This window comes from Pezoporus occidentalis, unplaced genomic scaffold, assembly GCF_034315485.1.
Source record: "Pezoporus occidentalis ecotype Australia unplaced genomic scaffold, CSIRO_AGI_Poc_V1 ctg8, whole genome shotgun sequence".
Classification (NCBI taxonomy): Eukaryota; Metazoa; Chordata; class Aves; order Psittaciformes; family Psittacidae; genus Pezoporus; species Pezoporus occidentalis.
Window position 1 is genome coordinate 6,951,285 of NW_026916158.1, and position 24,439 is coordinate 6,975,723.

The following is a 24,439-nucleotide window of genomic DNA, read 5'->3' on the forward strand; positions in this document are numbered from 1 at the left end:
CAAGACAGTGGAAATCAAAATGAAGAAATAAAGGACAGGAAAATGGAAACAAAAAAATCAAATAGCTTATGTTGAGAGAGTAATGAGGAAGGGTAATTGGAATGACTCATTTATAAGCCTAAACTAGACCCACTTTTGTGTTACTGAGACCCGGCAGGAAGGCTGGCATAGCAATAGTAAGAACCTATTTAAGATTAATCAATTATCATTCAAAATGATAAAAAGCAAGAAGAGTGGCATTTTACCACAAAAGTGATATTAATTCTTCCCTACCTGAAGAGTAAAATACTTATGGACCAGTAGCCTCAAAGAGAAAGCCAGCATTGCTGTGTGCAACAGGTTCCAGGATCAGGCCTGAATGGCCTGAATATTCTGTTTACATCAGAGGGAATTATGCTGTGAAAGATGGAAATATAAACAACCAAAAGCCAATTCATCTTCCATCATCATATGATGCTCCAGACTGAATTGTACAGCGTGGGAACATCACTGTGCCCATATTCCACTGAATTCAGATGGTAAGTCCGAAATCAAAACATGCTGCATCTTCAAATTGAAAAGCAGAGTGTTTCTTGGCACACAGAATGAAGTACACCAAAGAAACGAAAAGTTGCATCTTGAATTTACACATCATCTTCAGCTGATTATATTTAATATGCAAAACCAGAATGAAGTCCAAAACCCTTTTACTTTAAAAATCCCATAAAGCTGGAAAAAAAATATGAGCCTAGCAAACAGCCAGAAAGAATTTATACTGAGAAAGGTGTGAATGCTCTTTGGGGTCATAAAGAGCAAAGAGGACTTCACTGGGTTGATGAGTAAACTGGGCTTACTAAAACAACTCAGTACAGTATTGTTGAATGTGGTCTTACAGCTGAGGAGAGGAAGGTGGCCAATTCCCAGATTGGTCCTGGGAATAAGAAACTCAGAGGGCTTCATGATTCATGGTGTAAGCTCAAAAAAAAGCATGTGAGTAATGTAGTATTAGTCATATTGGAAGGAGAAATTTGACTACAGAGAAAAATACAATGAGATTGATCAGTCAGCAGTAGATCCAGCCACCATCATACTCAGCAGATGCAACTTTTTAACAACAGGGGTGGTTAACGTGAAGAAACATCTCTGGGATCATTTTGTATTCTCACTGTGAATGTTTTGTAAAAGACAGCACATTTTCTAAGAAATAATATTCTTACTCAATGAGGTTTATGTCCTGTGTTGTGTATGAAGTCAGTGTTGATCATTGCTTTGGCATTGATTTCAAAGAAAAAAAAAACAAAAAGACTTATTTTCCCTAAAATAGTCAATGTCTTTCTTAAATTTGAAGTGGAAATTTTTGTTTCTAAGTTCTCCAAATAATAGCTCAAGATGTTAATTTATTAACTCTCTCCTCCTAAAAATGTGGTTCCTCTCTTTTATTGGGTACTGTAATCCAAATCCTGTTAATATTCAGATCACAGGGGTTTCTTAAAAAAAATAACTAATAAAAAATAATTGTGCAACTGCCCAACATGTTGAACAGTGAACCTTTCCCTAGGAAGCAGAACATGGTTCACATAAACTCACATTCAGTCCCATGACACAGATAAGTCAAAGAACGATCATAGAATTATAGAAAAGCTAAGGTTGGAAAGGACCTTAAGATCATCTACTTCCAACCTCCCTGCCATGGGCAGGGACACTTCACACTAAACCATGCTGCCCAAGGCTCTGTTCAACCTGGCCTTGAACACTGCAAGGGACAGAGCATTCACAACTTCCTTGGACAACCCATCCCAGTGCCTCACCACCCTAACAGGAAAGAATTCCTTCCTTATATCCAATCTAAGCTTCCCTGTTTACCTTTGAACCCGTTACCCCTTCTCCTATCACTACAGTCCCCAATGAAGAGTCCCTCCCCAGGATCCTTGTAGGCCCCCTTCAGATATTGGAAGGCTGCTATGAGGTCTCCACACAACCTTCTCTTCTCCAGGCTGAACAGCCCCTACTTTCTTAGCCTGTCTTCGTACAGGAGGTGCTCCAGCCCCCTTATCACACTGCTCCAAGTGAGGTCTCACAAGAGCAGAGTAAAGGGGCAGGATCATCTCCTTCAACCTGCTGGTCAGGCTTCTTCTGATGCAGCCAAGGATACAGTTCACTTTCTGGGCTGGAAACGCTCACTGAAGCCAGCTCATGTTCAGTTTCTCATGAACCAGCAAGTCCTTCTCCACAGGGCTGCTCTGAATCTCTTTTTTGCCCAGCCTGTACCTGGGATGGCCCCACCTCAGGTGTAAGACCTTGCACTTCACAGAATCACAGAATCCCAAGGGTTGGAAGGGTCCTCAAAAGATCATCTAGTCCAACCCTCCTGCAAGAGCAGGGTAACCCAGAGTATATGACACAGGAACTTGTGCAGGCGGGCCTTGAATATCTCCAATGTAGGAGACTCCACAACCCCCCTGGGCAACCTGTTCCAGTGATCTGTCACTCTTACAGTAAAGAAATTTTTCCTGATGTTCACATGGAACCTCCTATGCTCTAGTTTACACCCATTGTCCCTTGTCCTATCACTGGACATCACTGAAAAAAACCTAGCTCCATCATCCGGACACACACCCTTTACATATTCGTAAACACTGATGAGGTCACCCCTCAGTCTCCTCTTCTCCAAGCTAGAGTCCCAGCTCCTTCAGCCTCTCCTCATAAGGGAGATGTTCCATTCCCTTAATCATCTTTGTAGCTCTGCGCTGGACTCTTTCAAGCAATTCCCTGTCCTCCTTGAACTGAGGGGCTCAGAACTGGACACAATAATCCAGATGCAGCCTCACCAAGGCAGAGTAGAGGGGAAGGAGAACCTCTCTCGACTTACTAACCACCCCCCTTCTAATGCACCCTAGGATGCCATTGGCCTTCTTGGCCACAAGGGCACAGTGTTGGCTCATGGTCATCCTGTCGTCCACTAGGACCCCCAGGTCCCTCTCCCCTACACTGCTCTCTAACAGGTCGTTCCCCAACCTATACTGGAACCTGGGGTTGTTCCTGCCCAGATGCAGGACTCTACACTTTCTCTTGTTATATTTCATCAAGTTATTCCCTGCCCAACTCTCCAGCCTGTCCAGGTCTCGCTGGATGGCAGCACAACCTTCTGGCAGGTCAGCCATTCCTCCCATCTTAGTGTCATCAGCAAACTTGCTGATAGTACACTCAATTCCCTCATCTAAATCATTGATGAATATATTAAATAATGCTGGTCCCAGTACTGACCCTTGAGGCACTCCACTAGTTACAGGCCTCCAACTAGACTCCGCCCCATAGACTACAACTCTCTGGCTTCTCTCCTTCAGCCAGTTCACAGTCCACCTCACTTCCTGATCATCCAGATCATGGCTCATGGTCATCCTCCTATCCACCAGGACCCCCAGGTCCCTTTCCCCTTCGCTACTGTCCAGCAGGTCAACCCCTAACTTGTACTGGTGGTACATGGGGTTGTTCTTCCCCAGATGCAAGACTCTACACTTGCCCTTGTTGAATTTCATTAAGTTTCTCCCCGCTCAACTCTCCAGCCTGTCCAGGTCTTGCTGAATGGCAACACAGCCCTCTGGTGTGTCAGCCACTCCTCCCAGTTTAGTATCATCAGTGAACTTGCTGAGGGTACATTCAGTTCCCTCATCCAGGTTGTTGATGAAAATCTTAAACAGCACTGGTCCCAGCACCGACCCCTGAGGGACTCCACTAATCACAGACCTCCAGCTAGATTCTGCCCCATTAACCACAACTCTCTGCCTTCTTCCTTTCAACCAGTTCTTGATCCACCTCACTATCTGAATATCAAGCCCACACTTCCTTAGCTTATCTATGAGGATGCTGTGGGAGACAGTATCAAATGCCTTACTGAAATCAAGAAAAAACACATCTACCGCTCTACCATGATCCATCCACCTAGTTACTTCCTCATAGAAGGCTATAAGGTTGGTCAAATATGACTTCCCCTTGGTAAAGCCATGCTGGCTGCTCTTAATGACCCCCTCATCCTTGATATGTCTAGAGATGGTGTCAAGAATAAGTTGTTCCATCACCTTTCCAGGGATGGAGGTAAGGCTAACCGGTCTATAATTACCCGGGTCCTCCTTCTTGCCCTTCCTATAGACTGGTGTGACATTTGCCATCCTCCAACCCTCAGGCACCTCTCCTGTTTCCCACGACTTACCAAAGATGATGGAGAGTGGCCCAGCAATGACCTCCGCCATCTCCCTCAGCACCTCTGGGTGTATTCCATCCGGACCCATTGATTTATATTGCTTAACTCATCCCTAACCCAATCCTCATCCACCAAAGCAAACTCCTCCTTTATCCTGACTCCTTCTGGGGCTATAGGAATCTGGGTCCCCCGGGCAGAGTCTGCAGGAGTAAAGACAGTGGCAAAGAAGGCAGTCAGCACCTCTGCCTTCTTTATATCCTCTGTCTCCAGGGCACCCACCTCATTCAGCAGTGGGCCTATATTGCCTCTTGTGTTAGTTTTATCCGCTATGTATTTGAAAAAGCCCTTTCTATTGTCCTTAACCCGAATTGCAAGATTAAATTCCAAGGAGGCCTTAGCTGTCCTAATTGCCTCCCTACATTCTGTCTTATATTCCTCCCAAGTGGCCAGCCCCTCCTTCCATAATCCATAGATTCTCTTTTTCCACATGAGTTTACCCAGCAGTTCCTTGTTTAACCATGCTGGTCTCCTGGCTCCCCTACTTGACTTCCTACCCGTTGGGATACTCTGATCCTGAGCTTGGAAGAAGTGGTCCTTGAACGCTGACCAACTATCTTGAGCCCCTTTACCACCTAGTACCCTTTCCCATGAGACTTCCCTTAGCAATTGATTGAAGAGGCCAAAGTTTGCCCTTTGGAAATCCAGAATTGTGGCCTTGATAGGTATTCTATTCCTCCCACACAGGATCCTAAACTCCACCATCTCATGGTCACTGCAGCCAAGGCTGCCATTGACCATCACCACTTCAACCAGACCCTCCTTGTTGGCGAGTACCAGATCTAGCAGCGCCCCTCTCCTATTTGGTTTGTCCACCATTTGCATTAAGAAGTTATCATCGATGCACTGGAGGAACCTCCTAGACTGTGAATGACTGGCTGTGTAAGTCTTCCAGCAAATATTGGGGTAGTTAAAATCTCCCATAAGGACCAAGGCATGTAGTCGTGAGGCTGCTTTCAGTTGCCTGTAGGAAGCCTCATCAACTCCTTCGTCCTGATGAGGAGGTCTATAATAGACCCCCACAACTGTGCCACCCATACCAGCATGTCCCTTAATTCACACCCACAGACTTTCCACTTGGTCCTCATCTGTCCCTGGACAGAACTCAATACATTCTAGTCGCTCTTTCACATAAAGAGCGACTCCACCACCTCGCTTTGCTGACCTCTTTCCTAAAAAGGACATAGCCATCCATTACCACATTCCACATGTGAGCTGTCCCACCATGTCTCTGTAATTACCACCAGATCATAACCTTTAGACAGCACACAGACTTCTAACTCCTCCTGTTTATTCCCCATGCTGCATGCATTGGTGTACAGGCATTTCAGGGAGCTAGCTGAGCACGCTAGTGGCATCCTTGGGAGGCCTTCTGGTCTTCATTAATACTAGAACAATGCCCCACTAGTTCAAACCCAGCTACAACCCCCTCGCACTTTGAATCTAACCTAAAGCTCTGTGAGTGAGCTCTGCTAACTCTTGCCCTGGTACTCTTTTTCCCCTGCGGGACAGGGTCTAAACAACTATCTTTCCCTCAAATGAAACAATAGATTGAGAGTTCTCCCTAGTCCACCATCCTTCAAGCCCTAGCATGTTTCTCTTGGGCTTGTCCCTAACAGGCCCAGTTATCTCCCCTTCCCCCTTCCTACCTAGTTTAAAGCCCTGTCAATGAGCCCTGCTAACTCCTGCCCCAAAAACCTTTTCCCCCTCTGGGACTGGTGTATCCCACCTGCCACCAGTAAACCAGGTGTCTCATATAGCAGCCCATGATTGAAAAAACAAAAACCCTGCCTTTGGCAACAGTCCCGTAGCCATATATTGATCTGCAGCCTCTTCCTATTTATCTCTTCAGCCTTGCTTGTAACAGGTATGGAGGCAAATACCACTTGTGCTCCAGACCCTCTAACCAGCCGTCCCAGGGCCCTGAAGTCTCCCTTCATTGCCCTTGCCCTCCTTGTAATAATTTCATCACTGCCAACCTGAAAAAACAGCAGCGGATAGTAGTCAGAGGGCTGCACCAGGTCAGAGAGTTTCCTTTTAACATCTCTAATCTGAGCCCCAGGTAGGCAGCAGACTTCCCTGTGGGATGGATCTGGTCAACAAATGGGCCCTTCTGTTCCCCTCAGAAGGGAGTCACCCACCACAATTACTCTTCTTTTCTTCTTTGTTGAGGAAGTTCTAAGGCATGGGGGTGACTCACTAGATAGATAGACTCACTAGATAGATCTACCCCTCCATCACCATTTACCTGGCCCTGTAGTTGCAAGACCTCGTACCTGTTATTCAAGGGCAACTGGGAGGAAGGAAGGGATTGCCAGGGTTTTCACTTACCTCTCCGAGGAGGGACCTCCCTCCATATCTCCTTGTCCCTTAAGTTCCCTCCTTCTGTCTGATGGTAGGAGGGAAGAGGATCCATCACTTGTTCAACCACTTCCCTCTGCCCTTGCCTTAGGGTGCGGCTCCACCAATTCTATTTCACTTTCACTCTGATGGCTAACTTGGCTTGGTTGAACTTCATGAGGTTGGCATTGGCTCATCTCACAAGTGTGTCAAGGTCCCTTTGGATGACACGTTTTATAAGCTTATTTTTCCCCTCAAGTTTCTTCAGCAGCTCCTTATCCATCCATGGAGGTCTCCTGTGAGTCCCTGCTTGTGTCAGCGGAGCTGCCAGCTCCTGGGCAATGTGTAGCAAGGGCATGAGGCTCCCTCGGTCACTCTCACTGCTCAGAACTGAGGTTCTTGGATGCTGTGTTTCCCCTCGCTCCAGTGTTAAAGGCATCGTCTCTGGAGCTGCTCACCTCAGCAAATCCAAAACCAGGTCATTTCTACCTATTCTAAAAATAATACCCAAATAATAATGACTACTTTTTAATAACTAAAGAAAAGTCAGTATAAAGGCTGCTGTATAGCAGCAAACTGTTCTAGCCTTTTTAGGTTTTAGTTTTCATGAAGTTGCATATCAAAGATTGTGCATCTTAAAGTGCATATGGTTCAAAAAGCATGTTCTTGAGAGACAAGTGAAAGAAATGTTTCTGGGCTTGGATTTCCACTGAATAATGAATGGATCTGGGGATTCAATAAGATAGGGTAGGATACTGGTCTCCATCTGCACTGTCTGACCCAAATTAGATAAGAAATCAGCAGGCTGTCAAGAATGAATCATACTGAAATACCTAATAATATAATTGAGTCTCTGACAAGAAGAGGTGGGAGGGGTTTTCATATTTGAAATGCTAAAAGGACACAAAACAAAGGGGAGACTGTCACACTGAGACTGTTCTTGTGGCAGTTGGGCTGAAATCACCTAATTACAAGACTAGCTTTTCTGGTTAAGTAATTACCCAGATTTTAGATATATGGGTGAGTACAGCTTATTTTTTATTTTATTTGTATTTGTGATCATTTTCTAATAAATGTTTTAAAAAAATTCATGAAGCATATGAGTTGTTTCCAGCTGAGCAGTCTCAGAGCAAGGAAACAAGTGAAGGGTAGTGGTGGGACTCTGTGGGTAGCCCCCCAACTGGAGCACCCTGGGCAAATCCCAGAGGAGAAAAGCACTTGCTCCTGTAAACAGATGACAATGTTCACTCCATCACTACATGGACTTAAAACAGTCCTCCTCCACTGCATCTGCTCTATCCCTCTGGGTGTTAGTGGCACTATATGCTCTGGCTCATGAACCTCAATCCTGGTTTCACAGGTTGTCTTGGATTATTCTACAGTTGGGTTTCTTTCTTTCTGTTGTATTTTTGGTTTTAAATATCCTCTGCTGGGTCATATTCATTAAGTCCAGACATTTATGCTATTGATGATACCTGTAACCTCTGCCATACAAAACCAGTGTTTTGGAATAGTCTGCTGTAAAGCTACCACAGAGTAATTTTAATTCAATAGAAGCAAACAGGCTGTATTATTTCAGGCGGTTCTGTTGTCAATAGTCGGCAATAATATCCTTCACTGCAGCTACTTAATATATGTTTACATCTTTCCTCTGCCCCAGTTGGAAATTTTATAACACAGTCTCAAGTTATTTACATCTGCAAAGTTCTGCATTTCCACCATTATAATTTTTCATGTCACTATAGGCCAGCTATGGGAGAGGTATAGCATGACATTACTTTATTAAAGCTGACACTTTGCCTTGGATTGAATGAGTTTTCATCTTCTGAATACACAGCCAAAAATCATTAGCATTCCACCTCTGTTTTGCTATCAACTAATCTGCTCCAAAATATTTGCATGAAATCAAATTTATATAGTGGTCATTTACAAACAAAAAATAGAATTTAAAGTCCCAGGTTTATGTTGCTGTTTGGGTATAGAGGAGCTGCTGCTCAGCCTCATTACTGGCAACAAACAGGCGATGCTTTCTGCAAGAGCTGTCACTGTTTCTGTCTGGGGCTGATTTATACCGTATGAATCCCAAGTGTTTAACAACACATGTTTTCTCCTGGCTTATCAGAAAGGGTGATGACATTAGGGCTTCTTGCAAATCTGTTGTCTTTGAAGTTTATGGAATGAAAATGTGTCTTTTTGTTTGCTAAATCTATTTAAACACATTCACACAAAACATGACTTGAGTCGGCAAAGCATTTCAGACAACTATAAAAATGAACCAGGATGGACACTGTCAAGTGCTTTTTACAGTGGTTAACTTGTCCTTCAGTCTGGTTTCTTAATCTCTTAAAAGATGAGAACACTATTTTCATAACAGTTTTGTCCTGCTTCAGCTTGACAGCTGTGGATGTACAGTACTAGTGGTTACTCATGAAACATTTTTCCTATGCAGGATTATAGACATTCTAGCATTTTAAGATTACATTCAGATCATACTGACAAAGATCCAGTTTCTAAACTTGATACACAACATTCACTGATATTTTCTGGAAGTAGTTCTGTTATCAGAAACTAAGATCTTGTCCATGCTCCATTTGTACATATATATATGTATATGCAAAAACACAGAATAAAGTTATCCTGACATTTGGGAGGAGGGGACCTAGGCCAGGGTAATATTACAAGATGCAAATGAAATTAACTCCAGGAATTACTTAAACAGTACATGCTTATAATGCTTCTGCAAACTTTCTCCTCTTCTGCAGCAGAGCAGCAACACTGTGATGGTGTGGAGGGAGCCCAGTGTAGCTGTCTGGCTCCTTATGTGCGATCACCTCCTTCTTTCCCCTGTCAACCCAATTTCTGCTCCCATTTTGCCTCTAACTGACAATCCAAAACCTGAAATTACTTTTGAAGAGAAGTATTTCCAAAGGCACTTAGATTTATATAGAAGACCAGTGATTACACCTAAGGTAGTACAGCAGACATTTTATAATTTTTATAATTTATCCTTAATATCTGTAATAACTATATTTTTAACATTATTAGGGATTTTTTTTTAATAGGGATACAACAGATTCCTATAATTTTTTTAAGTCCACAACTATAAAACCTAAAGTACCACTCTACTACACACTTATTTTCAACCTGTTGTCATATGAGATAAAGTTAGATCTTTATCTATCAATATTATCCACACTAACCTTGCCAGATTGAGTCTGTGAAAACTTTTTGGTATTAATCTCATCTGGTTTCATCACATCTTGAGCACATTGCTTTTGGGCTTGGCACCAAGGGGATGCTGATTAGGGAGGCCTGTTTATTGTAATACCAATGGAGAATGACAATGAAGCTCCTGTTAGAAATGTCCTGCCTGAAGACATACAGTTATGATAGAAGTGAAGGTTAAATGCAGATAACAATATTGGCAAGTCAGTGCAATAAATCGTACTGTGGGAATCTTAGACTAATGCTTTGAGGTTTAATCACCGTTCTCCACATATTTAGGATACTTAGGGCTAGGTCTAAAGGAGTATGTGACTCTTGGCTATCCACGAGGTTGGAGACAAGGTTTTGGGCAGAGAAAGTCATTTTCTTCACTGCCTGCCCACTCCTCTGAGGTGCAAACAGCCCATTCCCAGCAAAGTTTATGGACTCTAGAAAAATTCTCATTTCCATGGCAATGCAACTGAGCAGAGATTTTCAGCATTTGGCTGGTAGATTCAGGTGTGGGAATTCTGCCTAAATCCATTTTAAGCTTCAGGGCTAAAAGTAATATTTTTTAAAGCACCAACAGTCCAAACATCCTGGGAGCTAATACTTTGATTCATTTTGGAGTTACCAATGCAAACTGTGGCTAAGAGGTTGTACTTGTTTCTTATTACTGGTTCTCTTTTCCTCTTGAAGAAACAGTGTTTGACAAGTTTGGATTGCCCCTTCCTCACAGAAGAGCCCCTGGGACCAGCTGCCCAAGGGGCTGTGCTGTCTTCACCCCATGATGATTTGTTTTGTTTCAAGACCTGGTCTTGAGGAACCTGGTCAGATGCAGGAACTCTTCCTGCCTGAAGCAGTATAAGCAAAAGAAGTATAAGCAAAACAAAATACTGTGCTGCTCTGATGGGTGAAGCGTGGTGGCAGCTCTCTTTTTAGTTTTATTTTTTGGTTATGCAGAAGTACATCAATAGGCAATATAAGATTTTATAGGTGGGATGATGCCCAAAAGTGGACAGTGTCATTCCCTGGTCCTTATCCTCCACCTCCCACTTCGCAGCACACATGGTACTCCCAGCACAGTCCATCTCTGCAGAGTGCTGATGCTGCAACGTCAATATAATGTAAAGAATGAGACCAAAATTCTCCTTTTCCTCACAGCTGGACAAAAATAGAGATGAGATTTTACTATGTTCTGAAATAACCCTTTGGAAAAGTTGTTGTTTATCTACAACTACTAAGTAAAGAAAACTAAACTCACATATACTTTTCTTAAAACCTGAGGTATTTCCACATGGGCCAAAATATCCCTGAGAGTGCCACGTTAACACAGCTGTGGAAAAAGAACAATTCTGCTGTTCTTTTGTTCATAATAAGTGATAAGAAATTGAAGAGCTATGTACAAATGTGGAGGCAAGTATGTGGAAAAACGTAGCACAGAAAAAACAGAATGGCAGCAGCAGCAGCAGCAATTAAGAATTGATAAGAAAGATGTAACACAGAGATGAGTGTATTAGTGCAATAGATTATAAATTTTAGGAATATTTTAGGAAAATATTTCAGGAAAAGTGTAAACAGCACAATACAGAAAAATAAGAACAGAACAGGAAACAAAAAATGCAGCGAATGAATGTTAATTATTAGTTGTAGACAGCAGCAAATAAATTACATACATCTTGGTACACGACTTAGCAAATATATATAGCTTAGCTTTGTACAGATCTATTTCTACCAGCTGCTTTCCTCCCCAAACAAAACAGAAACTATTTGCCACACATTCACAGCCTCAACTTTAAAGAAATGGTGCAACTTAGTGCAAAATCAGGATGAATCACTGTTGATGCTTTTTAGCAAAGTGTCTTTGCACTTGCTACATCAGAAGTATTGTGACTGAAGGAAATAGTAGAGTTTAGAAAGTATCATTACATTTCTTAAAAAGGCAGGGATAAGAAATTATGCCACTGGAGGGAAGAAAACCAAAAGTGATATGATGAGCTGTGAAATGTAATAGTGAATGCAAATAGCTGACTTTAAAACACAGGCGTTGTTGTTTGGTTTGTAAGAGCTTTAAACCGTGCTCCTGCAGAGGGCACCTGGGAAAATCTTTTAGAAGATGGTAAGTACCTGCAGCTGGAGATGTCAAGATGTCACTCTTCCAATTTGTCTGTCTTAATGAAAACTTAGCAGCTTCCAGCCTTGCTGCAGCATTCTGGTCTCCATCCACTCCACACCTGATGACTCTGCAGTCCCATCAGCACTTCCCAGTGCAGGTAGCTTCAGCCAGACTGTTCCTGAACCAGCATTCCCTCTGCAGCCCACCTTGCACCCAGGCATTGTCAAAACACAGTACTCCCACAGGTTTCCTGTGCTACAACATAACATTTTCTGGTAGATTAATTCAGGTAATTGTTAAAGATCAATCCAATGCATTCTGAAAAGGAAATTACTCGTTTCCAGCTTCCACACTACTTTAGATATATTGTTACTGCTACTGATGTAAAATGAAATTAGTGTTCAAAATGTTCCCATGTCACACAGAAACTGATTTGGTCACCTCAGTGTTCTGCAGTCCTTGCAGAACCTGTTGAGCTCTTGGGTTAAATAAATTTTTAACCATTATTCAGAGGAGTAGCACTCTAGAAGCTTGACTATACAGTCTACTATGAGCATGTGTGCATTTTCTCACTTTTTAATTTAAAAATATAATACACTGTCTGGGTGCCATGACCGGTTTCTAAAGACATTTAAGTTAAAACACTGTATTACTGAGTTTTGTGTCATTGCTACGCAAATCATGAATTAGTTTTCAAAATCTGTGTACTCAGTATGACCAGCTGAAGGGCTTAGTGAGGTGCTGAAAACAAATGTACCAGAAAATAGAAAATCTGTTTTTAATGAGATCCATCCTGTATGTCTTTGATATCGTCAGATACTGAAAATCTTGGATCTTCTCCTTCCCAGAGGAGTGCTATGAAGATGACAAGGGGGCTTGAGCACCTTTTATATGAAGTCAGGCTAAGGAAGTTGGCGCTGTTCAGCCTGGAGAAGGGAAGACTGGGGAAATTCAGGTTAGATATAAGGAAGAAGTTCTTTCCTGTCAGGGTGGTAAGGCACTGGAACAGGTTTCCCAAAGAAGTGGTAAATGCTCCATCCCTGGCAGTGATCAAGGCCAGGCTGGACAGAGCCTTGGGCAACATGGTCTAGTGTGAGGCGTTCCTGGCCAAGGCAGGGGATTGGAACTAGATGATCTTAAGGTCCTTTCCAACCCTAACCATTCTATGATTCTATGATAATGTGGTGTGCAGAGATTTAAATGCTGTTCAGAAAACTCTGAAAACTGTGGAATTTGGGTAAGGCAAAACAAATAAACCAAAACTGAGGTTCATACTTTCTTTACTATCATTTATCTTGGCTGGGGCAGATCTGACTGCAGATGTTTTTTACATGTGTTCTCTAGCCATCCCTAAAGTTAAATTTTCACTGATCCTGCTGAAATAATACATTTGGAAATGAAATTCTACCCTTTATTTCCCCCTTTGCTTAAATCATCACGTCTGCAGCTGAACATGCAACAGGGGGATGTGAAAATCCTGGGGACTGTTGCCAACCTGGCGCTGAGCTGTAAGGTGAGGTGCCAGCTGATCCATTTGCTTTGTTTGCAAACATCACTTTTCTGATGTGAAATCAGGCTAGGTCTGAGAACTTAATTAGGGGAAAATATGTTGTGCTGGCTGTGGCAAAGAAAACAATTGGTGTTTGCAGGTTTTGGGTTGCAAATGTCAGATGTTTGTTGTTTGTCATGTCAAAACCTACACAAAAGGCAAATCTGTCTACTGGCTTTTTCTATCCTAGGCATTCAACATTATGGATGGAACACTGGGGTTGCTGGTGCTGGTGGAAGTGGCACTTTGCCAAGTATGCTCCAAGAGTGACAGTTTGATGTTTTGCCTATTTAGAAACCCACCAACCTGCTGGTAGTCTAGTTACATGGGTTTAGTTTGGTATGCATCCTGCTTTGCCCCAGGAGCCACAGAGCCAGTGGGGAAGTGACTGACCTGCAGCACGCAGACAGTGGAGCCTTGGGCACTGCTAGTGGTAACCCAGAGCAGCTGTGCTCAAACAACCCAAGGGTTTGTAGTTAATAGCTTAATGAAACAAATGGAGGGACTCTGTCCCTGGGCAGCTGAAAGTGGTTAGAGGAGGGAAAACACAGGTGGAAGCAGCTGCTGGGTTTTATAAAAACAGGAAGAGAAGTAGTGTTATAGACATTGTGGTGTGGGCTTACTTTTATGTGTTTTCTTATTTGACAATATGTAAGTTTTACTATGAGGCTGCTATTCGGTTCAATACAGCTTATGGTAACCAAAAGAAAATGTTAAGTCTATAGCTTATTCTTTTCAATTTTTGCTAAAGGGAGTGTAAATAACTCACAAATGTAGTTATTTAGACAGTTATTTTTTTAAGGACAAAAGTTGTTTTTTGGTTTAATTGGTTTTGCAGCTATCGCAAAGATTTGCCTTTTAAAGCTATTGCTTTTATAACATGTATGTGTTGGAGTAGTGATATTAAAAATTTGCTTTAGCATATCAATTGTCTTCCACATATCTTTTTTCAAGTGAGCCTTGAAAAATCTAATTCTCCTCCCTTTTTCTGACATATTTCATTTATCTTTTTCACTGGTCTGACCCACCAAGACTTCTTACAAAGTGTTTTAAGTGCTTTCATGGTGCAACTTTTGTCTCTATGTAAGCATGAGCATTGAATGAGGCAGGTAAAGGCAGTGAGTAATTACTAGACAAGGCAGGTGCTGGTTTGATTCCTGAAGAAAATTTTTCAGCAATAAAATGCGTATTTCTTTCTTGTCAAGGTGTAAGGCCCAAAACTCTGCTATTTTGAGACTGCATAATGAGCAAGGAAACATATTAATCCTTTTTTCTTCTTTTTCTGACTTTTCTGACTAGGAGCAGCATAAAGATATTTCAGTTACCTCATTCAAATCACACCTCCTTAGGGAAGGACAAAGAAAAGATTTAATGAAGTGTGCTGTAGTCATGGCTGCTTCTTGTGTGCCTAATCTGCAAGGAGGGCAGGGTGAACTGTGCAGAACAAAATCCCTTATCGTTGGAGGTTTGCACACTCCACAGAGTGGATTGCTGCAAGCAATCCCAGAGAGCTTGCATTTATCACGGGTAGTGCTTGTTTGGAAGACATCCCATTCTGAAGATAAAATTTATAGTAGTTGGCTGTTTTGTGTAATTGACAACTAGGCTACCAGATGTTTTCTTAAACTGGCCACATCTATTTATGTTGGCTGAGGACCAGGTGTGCACACACATGTATGCATGTACATATATAAGGAATAGACATAATTCTGTTAACAGTGCTTAAGCCAACTGAAAGCTTTATTTTTTTTTTTTTCTTCAGGATGAATTAATGTAGCTTGCTTTATACTTCTTTGCTCAGTGAAAGAGAACTTAAAAAAAGCAGTCTTGCAAACTAATCAACAATGTGTGTTTTCTGGTTTGATCTATTAAAAGAAAATATTGGCTAAACAAAATTCTGTCTCTTGCCACACTGTTGATTAGGAATATACGGCCTTCAGTAGAACACTGTTATATCAAATTAATACTTCTTAGAACTTTGAGCTGCCATGTGTGAAGGGTTATTACCAGCTCTGGAACAATCTATACTGTGCAATATATAGGCTATTCTCCAAGATTTACTGTGAGTGCAGTGAGTGAGCAATGAAAGCTGCCTGAGCTACAATCTTAACGAGACATAGAAATACAGTGCTGCTTAATTCAGGGTTTTCTAGGTCCTACCTTTTTGCAAGACAAAACTAATCTTAACTCTAAAGTGGCTAGAGATGGTGACTTAAAGTTATATTGAAATCTCTGAAGGTTTAACCATTTAAATGTTCATTTCACATTTTTCTTTTGCTTTTTCTTTCCTCACCCACAAAGTGTTAGCTGAGGTTCAAAGAAAATGTGTAATTTGATCCAAGTCAGGGATCAAGACTGGTAACTGTTTTGAGTTGACCTGTAGGTTACATGATCTTACCCAACAAATCATGGGCAGATTTGTAAAAGACTCTGTTATTGCTTCCTATTTTACTACTTAATTCTGTTGCAACCACCATTTAGTCTAAAACATACATTGAGCTATGATGTGACTGGTTTTGCACACTGAAAAGTTGACCTGCCATCATGAAATGTTTGCATTGTAATCACCAAATGGAAATTTGGCAAAAAAAAAAAAGGGAGGGCACAAAAAGCCCCCAACAAAACAAATAAAAACCAACCACCTGCCACTAATAAAATCCCTTTTTTAATTCTTTTTGTCTTGGAAAAATTGAGATGATTAGTAAAATGTGCTGACTCAGTAATAATGATATTGTGCTTCTCTCTGTTCCTTCCTTGTAGAGGTTGATCCACTTGGCTCCACGTTGCTGTGCTAATAGGTATCCAAGGATAGAAACACTGTATGAGACTTGCCTTTCAGCAAATATGTGGTATAGAAGTGCAGGAAGACTGAATAAGTACTTCTGTTTGTCACATGAAGGTGGGTGACTTGCCATGGAGTAACTGCTATGAATTTTGATTTAGGTGGCTTTGAGGTTCTTCTTACTTATGTTGTAGCAACTTATGTTCTTGATTCCTCAGGCTCTAATTTTTTTTTTACTTGTGGGGGTGGGGTGGGTAGTGGAAAGAAAGATAAACATCTTTGTTCTCCTTCCTGGTTTCCTTTCAAATGTGTCATCCAAAGAAGCTGAATGAGTGAACTAAAGAACTGAAATATAAGTTATGCTTGTCCCAAGTGGCCACTTCCAGGATGAAAATGGCTGTAACTTCTTGAAGGATGAATGAATGCATCCTTTTTCAAGTAGATCAAAATAGTGCAGGAACCCTTTCAAGTGTGTGTCCCAGGAATAAAGCTATTTAGCCTGTGTTTTAAGGTGATCCACAAGAGTAATAAATTAATATGGGAAAACCTAGGGACTTTTTCTTGAGACAGACCATGGTTATTGTCTATATTAATATCTTCAAGGGGGCAGTGGGAAAAAGCCCTTTTAAACATAATTTAAAACTAATATGAATGAAAGCACTGGGAAACAAATGGCATTACTTTTCCTTTTCTTGTAGGCCCATTTTATAATATTTTAGATGTATTGTAATTCTTCACAGAACTGTTTAGATAATCCTTCTGATCTGTTAGCCTCATTTAGACAACTTTCATGTGCTTCCAGTTTGCTTTAGCATGGGAATGGCTTATATGCCATTGAGAGCTACATCGGAAGATGCACACATTTTTCTAAATTGTCTGGAAGTATATATTTTAATATTTGGGGAAGTTATGCTCTAGGAAAGGTAGGATGTTTGTTTAATTTCACGGCATTGTGTCAACTGCTAGCAATGGCAAATGTATGAATTTCACAACATTAGTGGTGTATTGCAGCATTTCACTTAAATTTAAATATTGATTTTCAGCTAGTAGAGCATTAACTAGTAAAAAACCCCCGTAAAACTGTATACAAGGTGAATGTATGTAACCACTAGAAAGTAAGAATAAGGATAGACAGGTAAGTATTGGAAGTCAGAGCTTTTAAAAACTTATAAATTGCTATAATAGTTTGATCCTCATATTTAGTGAAACACTCTGCACCAGTGAGTCCAGGATCTCTGCTGAAGTTATCTGATATGTAACTGCACGATACTACTGACTGCAGCATCAGAAGCTGAGGATGTTCTTGGCATGTAACTGACTTCCCTATTTCGTACTTTAAAATTGTCATTCATAAGGAGTAATATGTGCTGTCGGACTCAGGGTAAGTGGAGCTGAAATGATACACAAGCTTCAGTGAAAGAACTGGGGGGGTGTGGGGGGGTGTGGGAAATGTACCACCTTCCCTAGGGGTTTTGAATGTAATTTCTGACTCTTCTGTCTTGGAAAAAAAAAATCTTGCTGTGTGAAATCAGGAGGTGTAGTCTCTTTTCTTTCAGGCCATGAATTACTAATGCCTAAATAATCTTTTAGGCAGTTCAAAGTCCCTTGTACTGCTGTTTATCCCTTTGGGCTTATACCTTCTAGACACTGAAGCATGGCATAACTTTGATAATTTTCTTTAATTGGCTTGTTAAACTGATAGTGGGTCTCAGATCTGAGAAGGTATGTTGACACAGATAAGCCTTGGGTATCTTTATGCTTTAGTTTAAGTTTACTTACTACAGATCAATCAAAAAAGTAGAGGATCCCGAGTTCTTCAAAAGTCCAGATTTTGGAGTCTGTCAACCCCAGGTCTCCATTATTCCACAGACACATCTTGGTGGACACAACAGACTATCCATACATGCTTTGCTGTGTTTTACAAGGTGCACCTAATCATTCACAGCAGGACCTGCTGGGCCTTACCCTAGAAGAGAAAGTGATGTCTGTAATCAACTGGGAGTAGTTGTCTGTCTCAGACACCTTCACTGAGAATATATTTGCCTAACGGCATTTAAATGTTTGGCTGTTCATTTTTAAACAGGAATTAATCTCAAATATTAAAAATAATTAAATAGGGATACTTTATGCATACAACTATATTCACCAAAAGATGAGGTAGTTATTCTAACTAATGATAGTGTCTGCTTAGACCAGACTGCCCTGGACAGAAGGTGCCTTGATACCTGCCAGGGTTAGATACCTTGGAGGGGGACCACAAATGGACACATCCTTCAGCCAGGAGTCACCCTTGGACTATGGAAGATGTGGAGCTGGGTGGCATGTTGGGGTTGACAAAGGCAGGATGCTCCTGTGGCCTTCATCAGGCAGTTGTAACCCTTCAGGGGCATGATGAGCAGGACCTCCATGTTGGCTACTAGGTTTTAACAGTTTCATGTATCAGGCGTAAATATTTTTTTTTCCCTTCCCCCTCCTTTACCTTCCCTGTTCCAAAGTTTAAGTATTTGAACAGTATAAGGCTATTTTTTGCTTATGTAACTATTCTTAGACTAGCTGCATGACCTCCTGTATACAGTCTCTCAGCAGAAACAATTATACTGAAAATGGGTATAGAATACTAGCAAAACTTGAAATTGCAGCATGTATATCTACTGAAATACCTGAACTGGTTAATCTGGTTTCTAGATTAATTACTTCCCCATTAGTAAGAATAAAGAATGCCTTCTACTAAAGGGTAAAAATTAACTGAGAAAGAACAACAGCAGGACAATGCCAGACCAAGTTTCCACAACTTGAAGGCCAGGCTGAGTAAAGCTTGGATCACCCAGATTTAGTGGAAGGTGTCTGTGAGGGTGTGTGTGGAACTAGATGACTTTTAAGGTCCCTTCCAACTCAAACCATTCTGTAATTCTATGAAACAGGGCTGAATAGATATTGATTGTTAAATTCTACAATATAAGTTATTCCTTTACTGAAACGCTGTAGGTTCATTCTCTACCTGCAATGGATGCTTCTTTGAAACGGTCACACTGTAAATTCCAGAAAGTAAGGGTTTACAGTGCTCTACTGTCCTCTTGATGAAGCATCGGCATGTGCATTCTGCTGTAATATTCTCCTGGACACACTCTGTAATGTAATCTCAGACACATCCTTTTCAGCTGTTTCTTTTTCCAGTAGTACATTATTATAACTGCAGTGGCAGAGGATATGTCACCACAAGAATATTACTGTCCCAGAGCAAACTTGAAATGGAAGGATCAAGATTTTCAGCCCATTTATGAATAATAATATGAAATTCTGTAGTGTTACAACATGGTAAAACCACCTTGCTTATTTGTTCCTTACTAAAAAGGAAATGTGGAGACAATTTATTTTATTAAAATAATGTCATAAATTTCCTATACTTATTTGTAGGATTCAGCCACTCTGCATTTTGCTTATGCAAACTACAATAAAACAATTATATATATTATATACATTATCAAACTTCCACTGTGGAAAATTATTGCAGTACTTGCCTGTCTGCAGCTCAATTGCTTTATGCTGTTTGAGGATCGGTAATTTTAAGCACTATATATTTTTTAATATGCAGGCTCAAAACCAGTGTGTTTGAGTGCCACACATTTGAGCACCCTTCTGGCAGCATGGTCTGGGCAGGTGCCAAACTCCATTTGCAACATGCTGAAGAGATAAAAAGGATGGTGGCTCTGGGATTTGAGCAAGATCATGGCTTGGTGAATACAATGCTTACTTTGCCTGTGACTGCCTTCCAAAATATGACACTAACTTTATAGAAGTTGGAGGTTCCACGTAAGTTATTGCATCTTACATCCAAGTACAGTGCCTTGGTTTACTTAAGTTTTTGGCACTCTGCTCCAGGAAGATCTCATGGCAAAAATTAATTTTAAATAATTTTGGTATATGAAATTCTGAGAGGGGACAAATAGTATAGTTTGGATAATTAAAAGAAGAGGAATAGTAGATTCCTACAAAATAATTATAGGCAAGGAAGGTTTATCAGATGCTCCTGCTTATGCTTTCAGATGGGATCATGTAGCTTAATGGGAAGGTAACACACTTTGAATGAACTGAAAGTTACCACACACAATGTGCAATATGCATTTGAAGCTTTTCATCACTAGAGAACTTTAGGATCAAGAGCTTAGAAGGATAAAAAATGGATTATGTGATATTCATGTGTATAATGAGAAGATCAAGATTTATTACAGAAAATCAGAATGCATAAGAGAAAACATCATGATTTTAGGATTTAAACTGACAGGATCACTAAACGTTAACTGGCAGGAGTAGGTAAGAACTTCCCTCAGGACAGGTTTTTAACTGCTAGGTTTTTTCCACTCTTTTTAAAAAACTTTTTATTATTACACTTAATACTAGCCCAGACAGGATTTAAGATTGAGTAGTCAATGAGACTAAGATATACACCAGAATTTTTAAATTTCTAGTAGCTTTTAAGAGCAAAGAGTTGTTCTGGGCATAGATTTGGAAGTATTTACAACATTGTGACGGTTTCCTTTAAAGTATTTAAATGTGCAGTAAAATTGAAGTTCAGCACTTTAAAGATGGAAAATGCATGCTTTGAAGTGTGTGTGAGGTTTTTCTCCAAAACTTACTGCTCTCTCAATCCACACAGAGATGTGGGCATACATCTGAGTGCTTTGGATCCTAAACACTAGTTGCAACTGCCACATTTTCTTCAGGGTACCTGCTTTTCATCTAAACCTCCATTGCCAAAAGATTCCTGGGGCTCAAATGCGTCAGGCCTTTTAGAAACTTCCTCCAGACCCTTACTTCTACATGTTCTTACATCTGCTCTAGTCCTACCAGTCTTCAGAAGTTCAGTTAACCAGCATGTACTGGCCAAGCAAGTGAAGCTCTGAAGACATTTGAGTAGGGCTGGGATCCAAGCTGACACAATCAGTGATGAGTCCTAAATGTCTGAAGTCATCTCCTTTACAGTCTCCCTTGTCTATCTGAGGCCTCACAAAGGATAATCACTCCTTAAATATTTCACTAAATGAGCTTTACAGGAGTATGCTTGCAAACTGCCAAAAAATTTAAGATGGAAGTCAAGTGTTCCTGATTACTTGTGAAAATTAGAAAAATCACACTTGCAGATCACATTAGTAATAGAAAATATTTCATATCATTCTTGAGTTTTTAGTAATGAGTCATGATGTCATGATTATTCATCATAATGAATATCATTTTTTGAGATTAGGACTAAATAAAATCATACTGTAATATTTAAAAAAAAAAAAAATCTTTGTGGATTTCTGTCATCTAGACCAGAAAAAGGGGAGGGATATCCCTGAGTTTTATCGGAAGCTAACATATAGGCATAGCCTTCCAAGTCCAGTTATTCTCTTACAATTCTAATTCTAGGATTTTGAGTTTAGAGTAATAGCAATGTACCAAAAGAGATGCAGAATTAATGAGTAAGACAAAAGGAAATATATTTTTTTAGTAATATTTTTGCCAATCAAAACACACATTTTTAAGTAATAAATATATTCAATGATTTAGCTCTCTATTTTCTTCAATATTGTCTTTTCAGGTTATTTACAAACTTGGTGAGAAACTGTGAAACATAGTGTAGAAATTATATTAGTAACTGGACCTAGGACTCAATCAAAATTGACTGCCCTGATTTCTACTGGGCAGATCATAAATTCAGTAGTCCCTTTAAATATGGTGCTTTTCTTAATTGCATATTGGGTTTTGCTATGTCACTGAAAATTAAGAGCATAAGAAATTTTGCTGCTAGAGTAGCAAGATCACGGTATGAAGCAGTAAACACTGAATTATGATTATCATTCACTTGTAAGCTTTTCTGGTCTGATTTAGTTTGCAGTAGATTCCAACAGAGTAAAGAAGGACAATCCTTCAAACATAAAAAAAATGAATTGTGAAAGACTAAACTATGAACACCATTTTAGTTCAATGTAACTATGTATAAATTACAGCAAAGACCCACTGATTCTTGCTAGTGGCTATTATTGACTTACAGAAATCTCACCTATATCAGTCATAGGTAGGTTTGGCCCTAGGATTTTTAATATTAAGTGAAATGAACCAAAAAATGACCTGAAGTTCACCATCTTAACATGATGTTTCCCAAAGATGCATTTCAACAAGAAAGCAGAGTTGCAATAAAAATGGTTTCTTGAAATTTGAACTGCTGCTTCTGGCATGTATAGACCAAATTAATAGAGATCCCATATGTTCTGAAATGTGTGGAGGAGAAAGACTTCCCCAAATTTCAAGATATAGGATGAGGATGAAATGGCTTGTACTTGAAGGAGGTAAAGTGCTGTCCAACACTGATAAGCGTTAGAGAAAGAAAATGAAGCAGAAGAAATGTTGGATTATTTAAAAGACTGGTCTGAGTGCTTAATGTGTATTTGTAACCCTTCATTATAGGGCATAAACATGGTTGTATTTCACACCACAGTATTTGGCCTTGCTGGAGATGTTAAGAGCTCCTGAATGCCCTCATAATGATTTCCACACCTTCCTTTTTTCTCTAACTCTTCTGACACAGTTTGAATGCTGATTATGTTTATAGAAACAGCTGCTCAAGTGAGATGGAATAAATCTCATTGCAGCCTGTTTTTTGTATCTCTAACTACTGGGGGGGGGGGGCGGGGAGAGGGAGTCATGGCTCTGTCAGTTGACTTTGTGCCCTTTTGGGGAGGAGAGCTGTTCATTCAATGCAGAACAAATGTCCTCTTATTTCCCAGTTATTAGCAAGAAGCTGGCTACAGTCTAGTCATTTCTATGACCTATTTCTTCAAGAACAAAAGGTTAATTCTGAACATGTAATTTTAAGAAGTTCTGAAACCTTCTACTTTAGGAGAGCAAATCCTCATCTGTAACAGAGCTCTAAAGGACCTGTTCAGAAAATAATTTTGATGTTAAACACCTTTGAATAAACAGAGCAAAACCAATTAAAATGTCACTTTAAAGGTAGTCCTACTTAACAGTTTATTCAGTAAATGAGTCCAGAAAATGAGATCCTGTTCCAGAAGAAGGGGCAGGGCAGTTCCTACCATTTATAAAAGATACAGCTTTTTGAATTTGTTGACACTTCCCATGATTCTTAGCAGTTTCAGGTCATCCAGAAATGTTAAACAGACATTTTTAGTGCTAGGAATGTCTGCATGTAACTATGTAAAAATGCCTTTTCACATTTTTAAAGAATTGAAGAGTAATAAAAAAGTCTTTTACAAGGAGGTTTTAAAGTCTGTTTGCTGTCGTATCGCAAGATCTCATATCACTTAAGGTGATTTAATAGTTCAACCCACATATCAAAATATTGTCTGCTTTATTGATAGTAACATGCAGTACAGTAAAATTTTTTACTACTTTCCAAGTGGTCCTTCTGTTAAGGACAGAACAGAACAAACATCCAGAATGGATTATCCTATTGACTACTGCTTTTTCCCCTCATTTCTTCTGATTGCTGAGGTGTAAAGATTCAACTTTACACCAAATTAATTTCAAATCAGTTTTATTGCATTCGTCCCAAACATTTCACTAAGTACTATTAATTTATGCACAAATGTCTTAAAAAAAAACATATTACCAGAATTTCTATAAAAACAGTAGAAAAGAAACAAATTTCAGGATCAAAACCCAACAAACAAATCTGTTAGTAGTCTAGTACCAGGCAACAATACTTTCTTCTTGTTGATGATTTTTCTTTGTCAGTGATGGTTATATTTTTTCTTGATACATAGTTCTGTGTAAACATCAAGATACTCAGTTTTAGCTTGTAAGGTTCATTTATGTTTATCCAGTGCTTGTTGTAAGGAGCCAGACTCTGTATTTGCAGATGGAGCCTTCATTTGCCTTTCTTGACTGTACTCAATGGTATTTGCATATTTCTAAATCACTGTTAACTAAACAATTATGTGAGTGAACTCTCATGGCTGTAATTACCATTTATAGCATCAGCTGCAAAAGACCTTCTGAGGCTGGGTCTGCAGATCTGGGCAGGAGCCCTGCCCCAAGAAGAGGAGTAGCAGGACAACCACCTTCCCCTTGTTGTGTTAGGCAACCTCTGACCCTGGCCTTCCTTGAGATCTGGGCTGTGCCACTGTGCCACTTATTGCCTGTGCCTTTTCTCTTCAGCATGACTGCAAAAACGGTGCTGTCACAAGCTGCTGAGATGCCTTTTGCAGTGTGTCA